This window comes from Grammomys surdaster, unplaced genomic scaffold (assembly GCF_004785775.1).
Source record: "Grammomys surdaster isolate TR1022 unplaced genomic scaffold, NIH_TR_1.0 125928, whole genome shotgun sequence".
Taxonomy (NCBI): Eukaryota; Metazoa; Chordata; class Mammalia; order Rodentia; family Muridae; genus Grammomys; species Grammomys surdaster.
Window position 1 is genome coordinate 2,449,454 of NW_021620751.1, and position 21,946 is coordinate 2,471,399.

At 40.2% G+C, this 21,946-nt stretch overlaps 1 protein-coding gene and 1 pseudogene across 2 annotated transcripts in view; one reads left to right on the forward strand and one right to left on the reverse strand.

Annotated features, from left to right (window-relative positions):
• Adamts3 (ADAM metallopeptidase with thrombospondin type 1 motif 3) overlaps nucleotides 1–21,946 on the reverse strand; it is a 215,308-nt gene that overhangs the window by 158,926 nt on the left and 34,436 nt on the right. The gene's annotated exons all lie outside the window — the stretch shown is intronic.
• Nucleotides 1,202–1,321, forward strand: LOC114608684 (annotated as a pseudogene).

Here is a 21,946-nt window from a genome sequence, read left to right on the forward strand (position 1 = left end):
ATTATGATTGACTGAAGTCTTCTAAATGGTCTTTGCCTGTTGCAAAAAGAAGCTTCATTAATGAAGCTGGTAAGGACTACACTTACCTGTGGGCATAAGAGCTACATATATATAAATAATCTTTAATTTTTTTCAAATTATGTGTGTGTGTGTGTGTGTGTGTGTGCGCGCGCGCGCGTGTGTGTGTGCACATATGAATGAAGGTGCCTTCACATACCAGAACAGGGCATCAGATTCCCTGGAACTGGAGTTACAGGTACAGGCAGTTCTGAGCCACACAACAGGACTGCTGAAAATTGAACTTGAGTCCTCTATCCATGGGTCACCTCTCCACCCTCTACCACCATGTTCTTCAAATGGTAAAAGTATACAAATAAAGGGAATATTAACAGTTTCCAGAGACTAGAAAAGGGGCGAAGAAAGAAGAAGGCATGACTGAAAGGTGGTATAAACAATCCTTTAAATGATGTGATTGGCCTGAATCTTAAGTATATCAACATCTGCATCTTGGTTTGTAACAAAACACTTCAGCTTTCGCTTACTTTTTTGAAACATGGTCTCACTGTACCACCTGACCTCACTATATAGCAGTGGATGAAGTTGAGCTTCTGATAGTCGAGCCCCCACATCCAGAGTACCACAGCTACAGATGCGTGCCAACATAGCTGGATTTTTAGTTAACTGCTCCCGACAATGGAGATGCACAGAGATGTGTGCATGCTACATCAGGACTCCACCAACTGAACTGCATTCCCCACCCTTTCTTGTATTGTATTTCTATGACGATTTCTCATTTGGGAAGCCAGGTAAAGGTTACATGGAACCTCTGTATTAGTTCATGGGAGACCTGTATTATTTCTAATCAATGGAACAGAATCTACAGATGAATTTATTTAATACAGATAGCAATTTAGCAACCAGGCCCTGGGGTTATATATTTTTAATAAGACTCTATATAAGGTGTATGTTCCTCCTCTGGGTAACTTGGTGTAGTACCACATTGAAGCCCAGATGATGCAATGTTTCATAAGTATATAATTAAAGATTTTTAAAAAAAATTGCAGTGATCATCTCAATAGACAGCACAAAATACACTTAGAAAAATTCAACATCCATGAAAAAAAAATGTTTAAGCAAATGAAAAATAGACTTGCAACTTCCCCAACCTGAATAAAGATGTTGATGTAAGATTTACAACTAAAATGCCCATAGAGGCGTTGCAGGAGTGGCTTCTGTATCACCTGTACATCAGGAGATGGCAGAGAGGAGAGACGCCATGCCTGAGCTCAGTGTTCTGACCTGTGATTAGTAGCCTAATAGTCCCTGAAAAAGAGAAAGCTAAGAAGACCACAGGTACAGCACAGAGGCCTAGAAAGGGAACTAGCCTGAGATGACCACCAATCCAGTGTCGTGTATGCCTGGAGGTTGGGAGGCAGGCCTGAGATGACCCTTGCCCAATGCCATAATTCACAAAAAGGGCAACATACTTGATCTTTACAATTCTATCCTAGATTACATATTTCAGTCTGGGTAAAGCATCATCACAACAGTCATTAAATAGCTTAAATGCACTTGTTTTTCTGGCCAACCCATCATTCCTTTAATCTCTGTTTTCCCAAAATAAGGACAATCCCTCAACAATAAATTTCAGGAAAAGCACCATCTTCAGTCCCCAGGCTGTCAGGTTTGCTTCATCACCCCCTCCCCTCATGTCAGGTAGACAACAAGTATGTTGGGTCAGCAGTTCATAGAACAGTGTTTGCACACCATACTTCTTCACATCTTCCATGCAAGGATACTTGGATGAAAGTAGAGGTGGGGGAGCCATAACTTGGCTTTTGCTAGCATACTATTTATTTGCTTCACTTATTCTAAACATTAGTTCTTTCCATCCTACCCTCATGGCACTGACCCTAATAACTACATTTTTAAAGCATATCACAACTGACGTGTAGGTGAGGAGAAAGGCCTGGTACCACAAACCCATAATCCCAGCTTCAGAAACTGGAGGATCGTGAGACCAGACTAAGTTTCACAGATTGGCTGGCCAGTGAGATCTGGGGATCTATCTGTCTTCACCTCCTCGGGGTTTGAGTTACTGATTCAAGTTCTCAATGTGGCATTTTATGGGTAACTGAGCCATCTCTCTGGCCCTTATTCTTCTTAAAACTGAAAAGTTTGTAACTGTTGACCAATGTTTCCCTATCTCCACCATGTATCTCCTGTAAGATCCCTTTATTCTGTTTGTTTGAGTTTGATAGGTTCCGAATTTACCTATATATGACATGGTAATGTTTAGCTCCTGTGTCTGATCTATTTCTCCTAACTGGTTATCCAGGTTCACTCACATTTTCATGAATGACAGGGTTGCCTTCTATTTTAAGTTGAAGAAATTCTGTTGGGTGTCCTCATCCCCTCTCTCTTCATTCCATACACTAATAGATGCTTACATTGTTTCTATATCTTGTTCATTAAGTGCTGCAATGATGGACATGAATAGAAATTATTTCTATGACATCTCCAAAATTTCCTCTCTATTTGTATCCAAAACTGTGAGTACTGGGTACTATGGTAGTCCTATCTTTCATCTCTTTTTAACGAGCTCTATATGATTTTCCTGTGTCTGTCCCAACTCACTCACAATCAGTTTGCAAGGGTCCACCTTATATCCAACACTTACCTTTCTGCTGATAACAGCCATCTCAACAAATGTGAGGTGGAGTCCACTGGTGGTGGGGGCTTGCATTTCTATGACAGGTGTGGTAGAGCACCTTTCCACTTATCTATTGTCTATTTGTCATCCTTTGGAGAAGGGTCTGTTTGAGCCTTATACATATATGAGTTCCTCATATATGTTACATATTAACCACTGTGTATATGGTTTGCCAATGTTTTCTGTTAGTCACCTTTTCACTTCTACCCTGTGTGTACACGTATCACTGTGCTAGTCAATATGCCATTAGAGAGCAAGAACTTTCTTATTTCTCCTACATTGAAGCTTCTGAATTAGATGTAATTTCACTTGGCTGGTTTTGCTCTCACTGCCTGTTCTTTAGCTATATATGAAAACAAGCCTTTTAAAAATGTATTATCCAAATCAAAGTCATGAAGATTTTTTCCCTGGGTTTTCTTCTAGTATATTGACTGTTAGGATCAAATGCTGGGAGCTTTAAAATAACTCAGTTTTGTATCCAGTATGAGATAAAGGATATGGATTGTTATTCTGCTTCTGAACAACCAGTCTTTTCAACACGAGTTGTGGAACAGATTATTATTTCCTTCCAGTATGTTCCTGGCATCCTAATAAGAAGTCAGTTGACTATATCCCCATATGGTTATTTGGGGACTCTTACCCTTCTCACAGGGTGGTATCTCTAGTCTGAGGAGAGGTAGGCCTCAATTAATTATTGTTCAAATTAAAATTGGTGGCTTACCTATTAGTTACACATTAGTGTGTGTGTGTATGTGTGTGTGTGTACGTATGTGCCCGTGTGTATCAGTGTGCTAATCAATATGCTGTTAGGGTGTAAGAACTTTCTTATTTCTTCTCATATCAATTACTGTGAATTATTAATTTATAGAGAAAATTGATCACTTTGCTCCCTCTGAATCAGCTGTCACTCCTACAATGATGGCCTAAGAAAGGAAGATCCACAATCATACCGCAGAATAACCATGTGTAGTTCCTTGCCATATCTTCAGCGAATTAATTGAGTGCTCACACTTTGGAATTCAGTTCGCAAAAGCAATATTGGTCAATAAAAGTTTTCATTTTAGAGATGTTTTGCCATGCAAAATAACTCCATAGTAGACTGTCACAACCAAGGCAACCAGAGTTCGCCTTTCCTTTCACAGACTAGATCAGATTGATCCTTTCCAACCTTCACTATAAGCCGAATGCTGGTTCCATGATGGATAATAATTCTCACAAGCATTGCTGTCAGGCACAGACATAGGAATGTGTCTCCATGACCCAAACACTAGAACATCTGGAGTCCTTACAGGTTCCCTCTAGGACCCCCACACTACCACATCTGGAGTTCTTACAGGTTCCACCTGTAGAACCCACACAGCAGGTCTCAGAGATCATGGATTATGCTAGATGTCCGTGGTTTTAGTTGTACTGAAATTTCTCTAAGGAGAACTCATGATCAGTGAGGTTCATTTTAGAGTCCAGTAGGAAGAACAGTGACACAATGGTCTCTTCACTTCGTGTGGACAGGCAGCCTTCCTTGCACACTTTCCCTCAGTTTCTAAAGATGTTGGCTATAGTTCTATATAGTTTAGCTTATGCTACCTCAAAAAATCTATATCAAAAAAGCATTCGGGTACACATCAAGAAAACTTACTAGGTTGATATCATATCTTCAAAGTTCAAAACCTACAGGGCTCCCATCATATTTCACAAAGATAAGTTTTATCACCCAGTATGTCTCCCAGGTATAAATCCAGTCCCCATCTTTGTCAGCTTTCCAACTCTGTAAACCCAAATCACACCAGGCTTGCATAAAGAGATGTCACCTGATAGGAAATTCAGGCCCCAACTGAGGAAAGACTTTCTTCCTATGGCATCCACACATTCCAATTAGAAGCAGGGCAAGGCTGCTGGAACTGTTCTGCTTAAAAATAACTGTAAAAAATGAAACCTGTGCTGTGGAAACAGATATAGAGATAGTGCTGCAGAACCCTAAGTACATCTCTATCCTGGATAAAAAATAGAATACGTGAGGTCTGAGCATCTACATCATTAGTCCCGTAGTTTATAACATAATCATAACTTATGTCATATGACAAAAGAGCTACAGACAGATGCTTCTGGAGAACATGGAGAACTCTCCTTTCTCCTCTTGCTTTCACTGAAAGGATAGAGCTGAAGAGGAATCCCAAATTTGTAAAATAATATGTCAAATATTCAAACTAATCAATCAGAAGACAGCCTTGTAGCACGGAGAATGCCAATATCACCCATGTTTCAGTAAGAAAAAAAGACACTAAAACCCAACCATCTAATGATGAGAGAAATGAAGCATAGAGGGGTATATCCTAGCAAGCTGTGCACTGAGAGGCAAAAGCAGGAAGGTTACTAATCTCCAGAAATGCAGACCATTCTGGGCAATCTTAGGGGTTGAGGTTTTTACTACAAAAGCCTGGAAGGGAAAAACACTTTATTTTTAGGGGGGAAACCCTACATGCATGAGAATATGTTTTGATGGAAATATACGGGGGGTGACACTTTTGCTGCAGCTATTATCTATGTATCTGTAGGAGGAGGCCAGCATATTTCCAATAAAAGGGAAACACACAAAGTATGTCTATCTGGAGTTATGTTCTGCACATACACACATACACACACACCATCAGTTCATGCATATGAGAGATGCATCTCTCACTAGAATGTGATTTCAAAATGTAAGGGTTACCTTCTTTGTCACCACAAGAGAATTTTTTTGTCCTGTTGGGAAAAGGATAGTTCTACAGTAAATGATCTCATTGTTCATAAACTAGCCTCACAAAATTATATTGTCTCTGACAATTCACAGGTTGACATCAGATCACCTACAGTGCAGGGTTTCCCAGAGTGTGGTCACAGGCTACCTGAGTCTCCTCTGACAGAGTACTTTTGTTGCACTAGCCTGCCAGCTTCCATATAAAGCTCATGAAAAAACATTCTAGGTGCCTGGGATTTTACCAAGCACCTTTGGTGTATCTCACTGGATTATTGTTTGGACACTGTGCTAAAAAATCTTGGCTGTGACCAGTAACCTTACTGCAAGATCCTGGGGTCCTTAGCACCATCCTGAAAACAACTATGGAATCATAGTCCATTTCTTTCTCTTTCTTCTCAGCTCTCTCCCTTTCTCCATCTCCCTCCCCTTCTTTTTTTTACCAGGTAGTAATATTTTATTTTACTTTTTTTGTTAACCTTTAGTAACCTGTGGTAACATTTAAATAGGGCACGATCAATTATTTATAAATACCACGTAATTGTATTTTCTCCAACCCTCAAGGTATTTGTTCCTACTCTCTGCACCCTGCCATGATATTCCAAGCTTGCCAGAGGCTGAAAATAATACCTGATTTTAAATTACAGTCTCCAGAACCACAAACTAGGCAAATCTTTTAACCTTTATGAGCTAACTGTAACAGGTATTTCATTATAAGAATGTGGAGCTGGCTAATATACACATCAAATAAAACAGCAGAGTCTGCCAAACACATCAGAATGTATTTCCTATTTTATTTTTCTTAACAGCAATAAGAAATCTTACCTCTATTAAAATACAAAACTATATCAAAAATAACAGATTGATACATTTAAGTGTGGATATGAAATTTTAATAGCATTGTAGATGTCTTTATTTATAGTAAGTAAAATTCTGGATCTAAAACTAAATAGTACCCCAGCAGAAGAATCTTATTTCAGTGGGTCACTCACATGCTAATAGATAAAAATAGTCATTCAAGTCAATACAAATCCCACTCAGATGAAATGTGAGAACATATTTTTTCACTTAAAAAAAAAAAACCTGCAAACTGCTTTATCACCATCCCAAAATTAATTTTCAATACCATGCTGACCTTGGCATCTGTCATGCTTTATACTCTAATGTATCAGAGATAGTTCTCACACTGCTTTGGCTTTCTTTTTCGATGGAAAAGGAAGCAGTCTATAATATAATGCTCAATACGCCAATTGTACTCTAGTGAATGAAGGGGGAAAGAGGCAGAAACTACCCAAAACCAGGGTGTAAACTGTGCGTGTGTGGGCGTATGCATCTGCCGGTGTTGGATGTGCATACACAGAGATTCTGTTCCAGAGCACTCAAGCCCGCCCTCTCACTTTCTAAGGAGGTGGAAAACATCATAGATGTACAGGGAAGACCTCATGTGCTCACCAACCTGGCATCCTTTGTTGTTCTTGGGGCAGCCAGGGATCACACTCCCTTTTTTTTAATTCTTCCAGTTACTGTGGTTCTGGAAGACTGTTACAGAGCTCCCTTCTGAACTCAACCCAAGAATGGTTCAATACTTGGATTCTCAGCACTCCTCTCTTTTCTTGTTGAATAGCTACTGCATGGCTACTCAACTAAGTTTCTAAACTCGACCATGACCATTCAATTCCTTTCTCTCCATCTAACTTCACAACATCCTAGAGTACACACATGGTCAGCACTCTGCTCTTCATCACCACAGGCAGCTGTCTCTTGTTCTACTATGGGGCTATGCCAAAGCTCTTGCTGACCCCTGCTTTCCCTGTATTTGTCATGTCCATATTCATACTTCATAATTTCATCCATAAAGACTGTCATTCCCTTTTCCCATCTAGGTATCTACATACTATTAAGTCTCCTCAGCATCTTTTTTACTCTGCCCTCTACATGTTCATGTCTCTCCCTTCTCCCACCCCCTTCCCTCCTCCATCTCTCTCAATATATCATCCCCTCTCCCTCAGCATCATTTTTAATGCTAAAAAACTGTTGTTTCCTTAAGCTCTGCATAGCTGGACCTTTCCCATCCATCATCACCAATGACCCCCATCAACTTTAATAAAATTCTTAATGATACAAGACCCCTAAGCCTGTATACATCACAAAAAGTTCTAGAAGACTCCAAGTCATGTTTCCCACACATTGAGGGCAGGCTTCTCTCGGATTTTTGGGCACACACAGATACAAATCTTTTGAGATCTGCATTTGCATAAAAACACAAAGAAAGACATTTTCCAAGGTTCAGAATTTCTCTGATTCTTGGTGTTCAAAACCAAATGAAGATCACAGCATCTAGTCTTTCTCTCTGAGGTAATTTTTCTCTCAAGATATGCATCATATTGGCATCCAGCTAACTGGACTCTGCCAGCAACTCTATCACTGATACCCCAAATATAGTTTCATTTCTGTCAAGACTCAGCATTGGGGGGACTGTGGGGTTTGTAAGAGAGCAGTCTATACTTTAGAATATACATCTTCACCAAAAACATTTTACATAGTGTCTTTCTTGCTCAAAGCCCTTAATTCAAATATGTATATATGATAAGAAATCTGGGCCCTTTCTACTTAGAACCAATTCCTCACAGTGACTTCTTTTCTCTACTTCTCCAACAACTGCACTCTCTTACAAATAGCAACTAACCTCTGAAATCAATTTCAGCATGGTATTGGAGGCAGAGAAAACACTGACTCTGGCTTATGAGGTCTTCAAGTTTGGGTAACATAACACACATAAAGCCGTTAGTGTCCTGGCTGGGATAGAACAAGTATTAGTTTATTATGAAAGCCAAATTTAACCTGTAATTGTCCCCAAGTTCTACAAAGCTTTCACACTTTCAGAGAGTGGACAAGATGATTTCAACAAGTCCACAAGATGCTCTACCCAGATCTCATTTGAAATAAGGTCAAAATATCTTGATTTCTACTTGAGATGGCTTCCATGACTTCCATTGAAAACACAGCTGTAAGCCTCCTCTGAATCATGCAAGGAAGGAAACCCCATGGGTTTCCAGTAAAGGCATGTCCATCTCTGGAGAGACAGAGTCTGAGTGGGATGATGGCAAGCTGAATTACTGAAACGGACAAGAAGTGAAGGAAGGACAAAGTCGAATCGGAAATGGTACATCCTCTCTCCTACATAAAAATTCAGAATCAGAAAACAACAATATGAATGTTTCCACCCACCAGTGGCCTTCTGAGTGGGAGGAGTGGAACAAGCCTCATCCTTAGCAATCACAACAGACCTTGATCTTTCCAACACCTGTCAATATGTACACACTCATTAATTATGTCTTAATCCAATTAGTTTCTCTTCAATTTGAGGATCTTTTCAGTTCCGTGAGATGTTCTTGTCTGCAAAATGAGTTAAACAGTACCTCCTACATTGTCCTCATTAAACCCTTGATGGTTAATAGGGCTTTTGCTTATTGAGTAGTTCTGAAGCAGTGTAGAACACTGCAGACTCAAAGACCTCAAACTGAGAAAGGACTGAGGTCAGTCACTTCAAGAGGGGACTAAGGATATCCCCAAGCCTGAGTCTATATTTCATACCTGGTGCTGTGGCAAAGAATTTAAAAAGTGATTCTCTGAACGTAGGCCATTTTCATAACTAACTTTAGACTAAATGCAGGCTGATTATACTTATAATCAAAAGGAATTTTGAAGTCTCCCACACAGTCTCTGTTCAATTCAAGCACCTCACTTATGTAACCCTCTGCTTGGGATCCGATACAAAAATGAATCAAAACCAAAAAAGAACAATCTTCATTTCTGACAACATGAACAATGCTTAAGACACTTTTAAAAGGTTATAACCATTATAAAAGTTAAAATGTTAACTTCAAGCACTGCTGGGGGTAGACTATCAAGAACTGAGTCAATATTAAAGAGCGTTGTTTCTCATGATACCAACAACTGCATCAAATTCAGCCTTAACACCTAAACTTGAACACACATTTGTATTTTTAGACTGTTTTACCTATCCGAGTGGATGGGAGAAGATAATCATCCCTTTACTAAATGAATAACTGTTAGTTTTACAAACTTGGGACATTGCCAATAGTAACATTTATAGCAAAGAGTCAGCAGTTCACTATTCCAAAAATTAAGTAAAAATAAAGGTATGCATATTCAGTCTGCATTTGAGGATCCCAAAGCTCCAGTGTTGAAGGCTTTGTCCCCAGCTGGTGGCACTGTTGAGAAGACTGGATGATTTGGGCAAGAAATCCATGAGGTAATCGAAGAATCCATTGCTGAACTGACTACTGAGGTCTGGAGGGAATCTGCCTTTGGAGGACACACCTTGTCCTCAGGCCCTTGCTGATCTTCTCTCTGCTTTCTGGCAGTGAAGTGAACAGCCATATCCTCCCACCAAGGTATCTTACCAATACAGGTCCAGAAACATGCACTCAAGTATCCAATGACTGAAACCTCTCCAGGCATGAACCAAAACTAAAGTCCCCTCCTTGAAGCTAGTTTTTGGCAGTGACAGAAAATTTACTTTTGCCTTTTAATGAACTCTAAAACAATCTATTCACTTAGGGGAAAGAGAAAGTGTCATTTTTTGAGAATAAGTCTTGTTATATAGTCTAGGCTGACTCTAAACTTGCAATCCTTCTGCCTTACCCTACTAAGTGCTAGGACTTCAGACATGTACCACCACGCCATGCTAATTCCATACCTAACAAACATAATTTAGAGGGGGAGAAGACTCATTTTTTTAATTTAGAGGGGGAGAAAACATTTTTTTACCTGAAAATTACACTCTTTATAGGTTTGGGTGCTTATGTGATTAATGTTTTGAAAACAAAAAGCTTTAGAATGAGGATGGTTGTAGCCCAATATTACAGTATTTGCCTTGCAGGCACGGAGACTGTGGGGTAGATCCCCAGCACCACAAAGAATCAGGAAAAAAAGTGTAGTCAGATATATCACTTAGCTGGAAGTCTAGTCCTCAATTACACACAGTGGTAAACAGGGTTAATAATAATGCTTCATCTACTCCAAAAGTTAAAGGAGATGGTAATTAATGTTCCTATAACAAGACAATGATAACTATTTGAAGTAATGAATATGCTCAATTCGACCATTTCACAATACACACACACACACACACACACACACACACACACAAATACACACACACACACACACACACATTTAGAAACTACTTTTGCTACAAAGCACCAATTCTTCACTTGGATAAATGAAAAGGAGCTGATGACCTGGCACTTTGCATCTGTCTCCTTTTGATTGGGTCAAAAAAAAAAAAAAAAAAACTTCACTCTCTGCATGTAGGCTTATTAGTCACTCAAGGGAAACTCACCTAAAAATCTAACCCAGCGCTTCTAGACTGAAACCAGAAAGCTAAGAGCAAGCACCGTTTCTTATTATCAGGCTTTACATCACATTTCAGATCTCTCAGATGCCTAAAGGTCTCCATTCTTCATTAATAAGCCTTTAGTCACCCAAGATTCCATTCTAGGAAGAGTAAAGTTTTCCCAACAGATCAGCCCAGGATGAGATCAACTTTAAGCTGAGGTAGTAATCTCATAGGAATTGGATTGTCACCTCAAGCAAAAAGGACATCTGCACAGTGACCTTGCACAATAGGACCTAAGGTACTGACCATGAACCACAGTCTAAGATTGTTTGTGCACACACCTTTCGGTCTTTGCCTGAGTTCTTCCTCTATTCAAACCAAGCTCACGTCTCATCCCTGATGATGAGTGGAAACGTGTCCTTTCCATTGTCCCAAAATGTCCATTTAATCAAAATCCTTTTCTTTCTTTTTATCTTTGGGACAAGTAGCCAGACCTGACATACAAGACCAACCATCTTAGGCCAAGATCCCTTTCATACCCATGTATCAAAGCATTACATTTCACCCACATTTCACACAATGATGTCAATTAAAAACAACATGAGACAAAAAAAAAAGAAGGTCTTGTGGTATCATGCAACAGTCACGTTTTTTTAATAGTTAATTTTTTGGTGTAATGAAAATAAATTAAGCCAAACAGTAAAACTATATGCAAATACCAATAAAATTAAAATCAGATACTTAAGAGAATGTATGGCTTGTCCTATGTAGCATGTGAAACCATTCTATATATTTTCTTACATTTAAATTGAGGATTATATATGAAAATTCTGCATTGAAAACTTCTTTAAAAGCTTTTGAAAACAACTTATGATATGTGTATTGCTTCTGTTAGCTCACAAAATCAATGAGCCTACCAAAACGCAGCCCACTCAAAAGTGACTCATCGTGACATTATTTCCAGGCGTAACCTGAACAATATCTTTAACATATGATCCGAATGTAATGAGACCACTTCAGCTGGTGGAAAGAATAAGAAGGCACAGCTTGTTAAGCACAAGGGTTGAAATGTCACCTTTTCAAGGACAGTTTAAGATTTAATGTGTGTACCGTAAGCTACCACACATCAAACTTCAGTTTGGCCCTATTGGGAAAAGATGCTTTGAAACAGCAATGTGCCTTGTTCTCTATCACCAAAACTAAAATTCACCCAATATATTTGCTTTTTAAAGCTTAACAGCCATAAGCCTTAGGGCTATTTTTATTCCCCATGTGCTGTCTCTCTTCTTCCTTCTTTCCTTCCCCCCTCCCTCCATCCATCTATCCATCCATCCCCTTCTCCCCTCCCCCCACATACAGCCTTTCTTTCTGTTTTAGTTCATATACTTAAAAGTATTTCTTTGGCTTCCTTCACATGGTCTTGTTATAATCTGTCCCCAAGAGATCTGGCACAGTCCTGATATGTAGTCACCCAACACACTTTCAGAAATAAGAAAATGGGGGAGCTTTCAGGATCAAGGAAATGGAAGGACTTGGAAGAGAAGAATGGGGACAGACAGGAAGGCACATGCACCTGGTCCTCAGAAGTGTTACAGATCTACTGTTCTCCCCAGGAAAACATCACTACACCTTTTCTAAATCTGTTCCCACTGGCCACGTTCTATAGTAATGGCAAGACCATGTAAGCAACACACAGAGCAAGTCTAAAGAGGTGGATGAACTATGTCTATCTCAGGCACTGTACTACAGGCTTCCATGAATCACTTATTGCTCAGAGTAACCTATGAGGCAGTGATGAAGTCACACTTACCACCACTATTGTACTAGAAAGGAAACTGACATTTATGTCCAGTGTGGGAAAGCCGGAAATCAAACACTACTTCCAGAATGAATCCTTACCCAGTTTGTTCTTGTTATGGGTAGTACGTAAAATGAACCTCATTAGTCTTCCTGACTTGGATTACCACAAGTATGAAGCTGCATTTCATGATAGCTAGGTAAGGGAGTCAGCTGAATGGAATGCTAAAATGAGCAATAACCCCATTACTACCTGACACATCTGAGTGAGCTGAAAGGAAGCAAACCCACAGAACCAAACAGAACAGGAAGTGGTGCTAAGGCCTCCTTGAAGCACTCTGGACTGATAACCAGGTGCTAGGTAGAAGGTGCTGGAGGCAGAAGCTTCTGTATCTGGGTTCCTTTTTTTTTTTTTTTGCATTGCCACTGAGAAATTCAGTCAGCCCATGTTTATATTGTTTGAGTTCCTCTGAGAATTGGTTTCCTCAAGTTTAAAACTAGAAAGTTACCTTAACAGCCAAGGACCCTGTATGTAGCCCTAAAGGTGAACCCCAGGCCTTTCACTCTCCCACCTGGCACTCTCAGTGCAGGCACTCCTAGCATCACTCTGGGAAGCAAACGTCCTTACTCCTGCCTATCACAATGGACAAATTTCCCTTTTTGTGATTCCATTTCACTGAGACAAAATACCTGCTGCAAGACAAACTGTAGGTAAGTCAGCTGGATCAAATAAAAGCCTGAGACATGGGTGATGCCTCTCTCACAAAGAAACATTCAGTCCTGCCCAGAGAACCTGGGGGAAAACCCATCCTCAGACTCCCCTCTTGACCTTTACCAAGGAGGAGTTTACAAGGAGGAGTCCTCTATAAGCCAGGCATGTGGAACAAAGCAGGTCAAACAAACTGCCAACACAACCAGTGTATCTTAGACAGGAAGTTAGTTACATCGGCAGGACATACTTCAATCACCTAGGTGGCCCCTGATGGAACTTGGAGAAATGCAATTGTTCGTCTTCTTTCAACCTCAACCTTTGAAGCTGAGAAATGGGCAACACTGAGATTAGGCTAAACAAACCCGTGAAAAACAGAACACATAATACATAATACATAATACATAATACATAATACAGAATACAGAATACAGAATACAGAATACAGAATACAGAATACAGAAAACAGAATACAAAATACATGTGGTCTTTGCAAGTGTCTCTATCTGATGTCCTACTTTCCCAAGAACTTCCTAGTCTCTCACCCATTTCCTGAACTATGCTCACGTTCCAGTCCCAGCGGCCTTCCTGTTTCCTCTGCCAACCCTCTGTGTCTTCAGCAACAAGTTGACTCAGCTGCATATGCAATGTAATCAAAGATACAAATCCCTGACTTGGGGCAAGCAAGACAGTTCAGCTAGTGAAGCCATTTCCTGCTAAGCCTGAAGATCTGAGTTAGACTCAGGGACCCATGTGGTCCTGGAGAGATACAATTCCCAGGAGTTGTCCTCCGATGTCAACATGCATGCCTGGCAAGTATGACCACATACACTAACCAAAAAAAAAAGTTTAAGAGGAATCCATAATAGAGTGTGATATAGGTATTTTCAAATAGTGGAAATCTTAGGCAAACTGAGTAGGAACTGGAGAGATGAGAGGCCATTCTGGTCTCCTTCAGTCACCCCTATGAACCAGTGAACAGCACAAATCAAAATCTCCTTTGAGAGGAACTTTGGGTGGGAGGGGAGTGGGCAGTAAAGTATCACAAAAGAATGTGAAAGCCCAGGCTTAGCCAGCACTAGCCTCTCTATGGCTTTACCCAAAGCAGGAAATTGCTGTGCTGCTCCATGCCTCTCCTGCACCGGTGCCCAGGCAGCTGGCCAACTCACTAACCCCTTCCCTGGCCTCGCACAGACTGCATAGTCAGGCTACCCTGGCCCCACCGTAACCCTAGCTGGCTCAGGGAGCTGGCAGAGACCATGTCTGTGCTATTTAAAGCTATAAGCAGCTACTGTGGCTGGAGATGAGCTGCTTTCACAGAAGAGGATAAGGCCAGAGGCATGGATTTTAACAGGCAATAGCAAATTCACTCACCTGCTGAACCAAGGAGACCAAATTGTCAAGACAGCGCTCATCAACATTTACCTATTCTCAACACACATCTAGTAATTCTGTTCAAAGTCAAATTGCTTGATTACAGACTCTCTATGTGTTAAGTTTAAAATGGAAGCAGAGACCTACAAAGTCAAGCAGCATGTCTCATGGAACCGGTGCACAGGAACTGTCTGAGTTATCGAATGTATGAAAACAATGAGCTCCAATGCCTGGCACCATGCTCTCAGCATCCCCCAAGTACAAATTTGAGTTTCAAAATACAATAAAATTATAAATAATATACATCATATATATATTATATATATATATAATATATATAATATATATAATATCATGTATCAAAATATCCATATGGGTTACTTCAAGTAATAGTACACACAGCTTTGTATGCATCATACATATGTATAAACAAGGAATATGAATGTGCATAGAGATTTCCATATGGATAATCTGTGTTTAATTCAAATTGCCTAAGTGGAATATTAAGAAACTTCACCAGGCATCAGAATAAAATAATGATCAAAAGTGCAGACTCTGAAAGCAGGTGTCTGGGAGTTTTGTGAAACCTGGTAAGATTCTTGATTCTCTGGATTCCTCATTGTGGTGGTTTGACTAGGAATGGTCCCCACAGACTCATGTGTTTGAAGGCTTGGCTCATAGAGAGGAGTCCTATTTTGAGTTGTGACCTTGTTGGAGAAGGTGTGGCCTTATTGGAGAAAGTGTGTCACTGTGGAGGCAGGCTTTGAGGTCTCCTATGCTCAAGCTATGCCCAACCCAATGTGACACACAGTCTTCTTCTGTTGCCTTCAGATCAAGATGTAGAACTCTCAGCTCCTTTTCCAGCACCATGTCTGCCTGGATGCTGCCATGCTTCCCACCATGATGATAAAGTAACTGTAACTGTAAGGTAGCCCCAGTTAAATGTTTTCCTTTACAAGAGTTGCCATGGTCATGATGTCCCTTCACAGAAATAAAGCTCTAACTTTCTCATCTACACACCAGAATTTTTGACAATATTAAGACCACTTCTACAAGGATGTCTGGCACAGTGCTCAACCGCTTTAGCTAGAATGAATAGAATAATATTTACAGAAACTGTAACAAAGGAGTTCTCTCATAAAGCTCCAGGTACCTCAGCCATTGCCGACACTCTGACTCTATAATCTAACTGTTCTCTTCCTTTGCAAAGACACTATTTCTGAGAAATGCTTACTGATCCCTTTAAAACTAGCCCTTCTCCAAAGAAACCTTCCCCAGTCCCAAGCCTACGTCACTTAACCTAACACTTATTTGATAAAGTAGTATCTATTTTGTTAGAACACTGTGACACCTTTTCATTATTCACTCTGTTGAGTGGCTAAAACAACACAGCAATGTTTCCCATCCTCTGTATTCCATGGCAGTAAAGTCTATACCTACTTGTCCATCCATGGTTTTCACATATGAGATATTCAATAAAAAGCGACTGAATGAATGATTCAATTCTGCTTGATCCAGGTATCCTCATGACCTCTCAAGAAGCAGAGAAGGTAAAAATTCAATCACAAAAACATAAGGAATCATGAGAGTGAGTCCAAGTGATAAAGTTTAGGGAATAAACATGGCTGTCTACACAAGACCTAAACAAGGACACCACCAACAGACATGCTAATGTGAATGCGGGAGAAGGAAGCTCACAAGGAACCCTAGACAAAGAGCTACAGGCACATCTCTTCTTCCTTAAGAGGCTTTGTTATGTTCTTTAAAGGAGAAATGATCAAAGAAACTGAGAGCTACACATACACGGTTGGACCAAAGGAGAAGGAGGGAAAGGGGTAGTATGCTCAGGATGTTTCCTTCAGTTAAGGATGCTGAAACTCTGGGGATGCAGGGAAAAGGTTAGTGTCAAGGACTGGTGCCCTGCGTCTTCATACAGTCAATAGTTATGATGTTTGCTGTGACTATGAGACATTGGCTTTAAACAAGTAGCATATCCACGCTCCGGACTCAGAAACGAGAATGTCAGGTTGCTATAGTGACAACCATAACTGAGAAGTTAGCATTTCAGCGTATTGCATTACTTCCAAAGAATTACTCCAAAGTATAAAGTTCTTACAAAATGTGAAAGGTTCTCTCCTTAAAACAAACAAAAATAGGTTACCAAGGTGATTTGTTGTGTTTCTATTCTTTAATAGCAATTATTAACACTGCCATTATCTACTACTGCCTGTAAAACTCAGTTGTGGGTTAAGGTCAAGATGATATCACTCTGGATTATGTGGAAAAGAAAGGAAATGAAAGGTGAAAGAGGAAATAGAAAGAAATAAAAAGTCTTGAATTATTATTAATGTGGATAATATCCATTCATACGAAAGGCTAGAAATTCTAAATCTTAACTATTTCATGTTTACACATCTGTCTTCAGTTCATGAGCATTTACAGGTAAAACTAAAGACAACAAATAAAAGTTTTTGTAACTCATCTCTCACAGTGGCAATCAATCCTCAATTCCAAACTTCACACCAGTGACCTCTAATATTAACTTGTTGAGCAGAAACTGTGCTATCAATTGTTGTCAGAGATCCATGAAAAGAGTTTTGTCCTAGGTGCTACAAGTCCCACCCCCAGCAAATGTCCTCAGAGACTCACACGGACAACAGCATCAACAAAGAAGATTAGAGCCACAGATAACCACAGACACACTAGACTGACTTCTCTGCCTTAGCTAGAATAGCCAACAAAACCATCTTTGAAAAATGAATTCAACACACAATGCTGTAGGTTAACTTCTAGATTTTTGACTTTGAACTCTAGAAAAGACTATTCAGAGACAAAAACAAACAAACCAAAGACCAAAGACAGGGAAAATTAGACTGTTTAAAAAAACAAAACACAAACAAAAAACAATGAGAATGGCCAAATATACGTAAAAACTAGAAAAGAATCGCATCACAGTAGCAGGTGACTCTTGCATTTATCCTAGAACATGTTAGAAGTACAAACTCTGAAGTCCCTTGTGACCAATCCAATCCAAATCTCCAGAGTGATGCTCTTCAGGGAATTCTGGGGCCCACAAGGCCTTCTGTAGAGGACAAAGAGCCTCCAGCTGAGCTGCAGACTGAAATCATCTACTGAGTTCTCAATCTACTCGTGCTGGCCTTTACAGAGATCCGATCAATCTGCTTCCGTGGAGGGGAGGGACTGAGGTGGGGTTGAGGAGGCATCCATACTTCTTAAGAGGCTTGTTATATATAAGACAGTGATTATTGGAACCACTGACTTAGGGTTTTAAAAATTATAGTATTTAGTCTGACTTTACTGGGAAGCCACTTGAAGGGCTTATAAACAGATGAAAGTTTGTTGAATCCAGACATAGCATTTGAGTTCAGTGACAGATACAGAAAGGCAAAAATGGACCAAGCAGGTCTCTATAACATCCAGAGAAGAGATTACAGAAGTTTTAACAAGGCTATCTATCGAGCTGGAGATACAATAAGGTTCAAATCAGAATTTCAAAAGAAACACCTATGTAAAAGATTTAGTAGAAGAGATAGGCTAAGAAAGAAGAATCTAGAATGAGTTTCAATTGTTGACCTGAGTAAAAAGTACCTCCATTTCTTTTCAGAGAAAGGCACACTACAGTGGCAATCAAGGATTGATCTATGGCCCTACTCATTTTGTGATCTGGCTCTGTTCCATTTGACATTTCAGAGGAGATACAAAAAGGCAGCAACATACACATGCAATTCAAAAGAAAGGTCAGGGCCAAACACATCTAAGAGCCATCACTGAGAAGACAGGATTCCAAGCTATACTGTTAGATGAGATGGTATAGACTGAAAGTACAGACACAGACAAGGGCTGAGGAAAAGCATAAAGCAACTATGTTAGCAGACTGAATGCTTGATGCAAAGAGATCTGAGAGGACAGACAGTCCTAGACTGCTAAAGCACAGGATAACTGACAATCTCAAGAACAGCCATACACAAGGCCAGCTCACCATCACTCAGTAGGAGCAAAAAGGCTTTGAAACTCACAAGCAGTCCTTAGGAACTCACGGCCACTAAAACATCACAACCAACCACCTCAGAGCCGCACCAGGAAATACTAGCCTGAATCAGAGGAGGAAACCATAGCTCAAGACATATTAAAAGACTTGTTCAAGCTCACCGAGTTTCTGTGTTCTACCAGAACCTGGCCACCGCCCATGAAGATGGCACTCATATGGAATTCCAGAGAATGTAGAACTTCCAGCCAAGGGGTCTGAGAGGATGTTGTAGTTGTTCATACTTAATTCAGTCTGAGGCTGACAGGTGCTGAGTCTAGCTGGCTGCAATTATGATGGAGCAATAGGCAAGGGCCAAGATAGTATTACAGAAAAAAATCCTACCAGCAAAATCAGGTCAACTGGTGTAATGGTTATTCTTGACATCTAGAATTGACTAAAACCCAAGCAGCGGGGTATACCTGTGAGGGTTTTGTTCTTAATTAAGCCATCTGAAGTGGGAAGAATCAATTCTAATCTGGTTCTTTTTCGATGGTGAGATACACCTCTAATCCAGATCTTTTGAGGTGGGAAGATCTACCTTTAAACTGGGCCTCACGTTCTTTAAGAAGCACACACATGTGCGCGCACACACTAATTTATCATGGAAGAAGGAAGCTTGCTTGCTTGCTTTCTTTGCCTATTTGCTCTTGCTCTCATTGTCAAGTACATTCCGTCACTGGCAATACAGTCTAGCTCTTCAAGACTCCAGAGTATACTGAAGATCACCGGAAACATCCACTCTCAAGGATTGCTCAGCTACTGGATTCTCAGACTTTCCAGTGGTAGACAACCATTGCTTCACTAGCTAGACCATGGCCTGTAGGTCATTCTAATAAAACCCATACACATACATATGTTCCTCTAGAGAACCCTGACTAACACAGCCAAGGAAAACCAGCATGCAGCATTATGGCTTATAAACATGGAACAGTCAAGCATTAGAGTCTGGTACTCACTGAGAAAGGATTAGAACTCAAAACTCTCTGCAGACTTAGTAAATCTGACACTCTGGGGTTATGCCCATAAATCTGTATCATCATATGCTCTCTAAGAGGTCCTGATGCCTTTGAAAACAAGGACTGTCATTGGCCTGGCTAGACATTCATCGAATGCAACATGTGAGAAGTTTTCCCTGAAAGAAGGATGCCTCCAGCCAGGGGCACGACATCCGTATCCTGGAATGACTGGTATGTCCCTAACAACCCATCTAAGGGACAGTTCCTTATACTTAACTTCATAATTAATGATCGTGTGTGTGTGTGTGTGTGTATGTGTTTTATAGTGGTTATATTTTCTCATCCCATTCAGAGTCAAACTAAAACATATTTCAAAACTGTACTATCAGTCAGGATCCTCGGAGCCTTTAAGAACACAGGACTTTTCATGCTTTAGTGGATTAAAAATCACTATCAAAACAATGGATAGAGTGTTGTTAGAAAGTAGGCATATCTCAGAGCCTGGAAATATAAACACTCATTCATCCAGTTTCCACTCCAGACCGTGAGTAAACAACCAACACTTGTCATTACTCATTAGCCAGGGTCAGTGTGAGGCTGGGATCTCTCCCTTGGCCAGGAATGTGCTGTCCGTGAGGACCAAGAACACAAACCCTAACTGCTGAGTCAGAACACTAGCCCTAGAAGGAACATCAGGAAACTAATAGTTACATCTCCAAGTTGTAGCTTCTTGAAGCTGCAGAGATCTGTCCATAATGAAAACTTGGAATGTCTGTGACTCTGTCATAAGACCCAACAAAATGGAGGGGGAGAGGGGAGTCCATGAATGCATGAATTGTTTCACAAGAAACGCAATCAGTGAGTAGACACAGTGTATAATCTGCACCTGTCAGAACTTTGATCAGCAATATTGTATTTTTTTATGATTAAAAGGTAGAAAAAATAGAGGCCAGTGAGATGATAATCATCATCACCATCATCATCATCATGTAAGGAAAATAATTCACCACAGTAATTTTTCAGGTTTACGAAATGCTTCAAGACATAACCAAGTGAACAAAGAATACATTGATCTAATTGACACCCTGGTCTTAAGTATGTAAAAGAAAAATAGCATGGTAGGATGAAAACTATGCCAATTTCAAGCCATTATCTGAGATTAAAATGTGTCTTTTTTTTTTAAAGCATGGATTATAAAATGAGATCCTTCCCTGAAAACTTTATATCAGTCGTTAAGAGCTAGGAACTAGCTGGCCCAAATTCTTTGCACATCCTTACATGCTAAGACTAGATGTGGTCCCTCAGTTGAAGCCAAAGTTGTTATCAGTGAGGTGCAGCTGACCAAATAGAGATCTCACGGTGACTTAACTTTATCGGGAAGCACATCGCTACGTTAGGTCTGTACTCTTGGCCTGGCAGCCAGCGAATTCCATCCTCAGAGCCAGGTTTGCAACTTGAAGAACTATACAAAGCCGGTCAGAAAAGCTTGAAATACTGGCAGACTCTAAGCAAGATCAAATATCCTAATTTTCCAAAGGAGGTATAACCCTAAAAGTCAAACCACCATGTAGAAAGCCCTTTTATTCATGGGCAGCACTAAATAAAATGCATCCCATAGTACTTGCATTGCTAATTGAAATACACGCCTACGATGAGCCTTGCAGGAATAGCAGCATTATAACTTTGACTTCACTGACTCCTCTGCAACTAAGGGGGGTGGGTTACTTCACACCACTCAGGGAAATGTGTCTGCATCACAGCTGCTCTGGTGGATACTACGGTTACACTAAAACACTAAACGCCATCAAACCCAGGTATTGTTATAATGCAAGCTTTGTCCTGCTTACCTTCCCCTCTGCTAACTGAGGAATCTAGCAAGAGGAACAAGATGGTTTGCATCACATTTCTGAGCAGAACCTATAATGTCCTAGGCAGCAAGGGTGAAGTATAAGTAAGATACAGCGTATGATTTTTGCCATGCTTTCAACCCTCCAAGCTGGTCGAGATTGGTCCTGTTAACACAGGCCTGCTTGCATCAAGTGGAAAAGAAATCTAAAGTTGACAAGGATTTTTCCCTAAAAGTCTTTACTTCATAGAAGTCTGTTTTCTCCTAATGCATTCACCGACTGAGCTGGGCGACCGCAGTACATTTCATTTTTTAATGTTAATTATTAATATTATTAATCATGAAATATTAAAATAAATAATCCTAAGCAAAGAAAAAAAGAAAAAGAGAGAAGAGAAGAAAGAGAA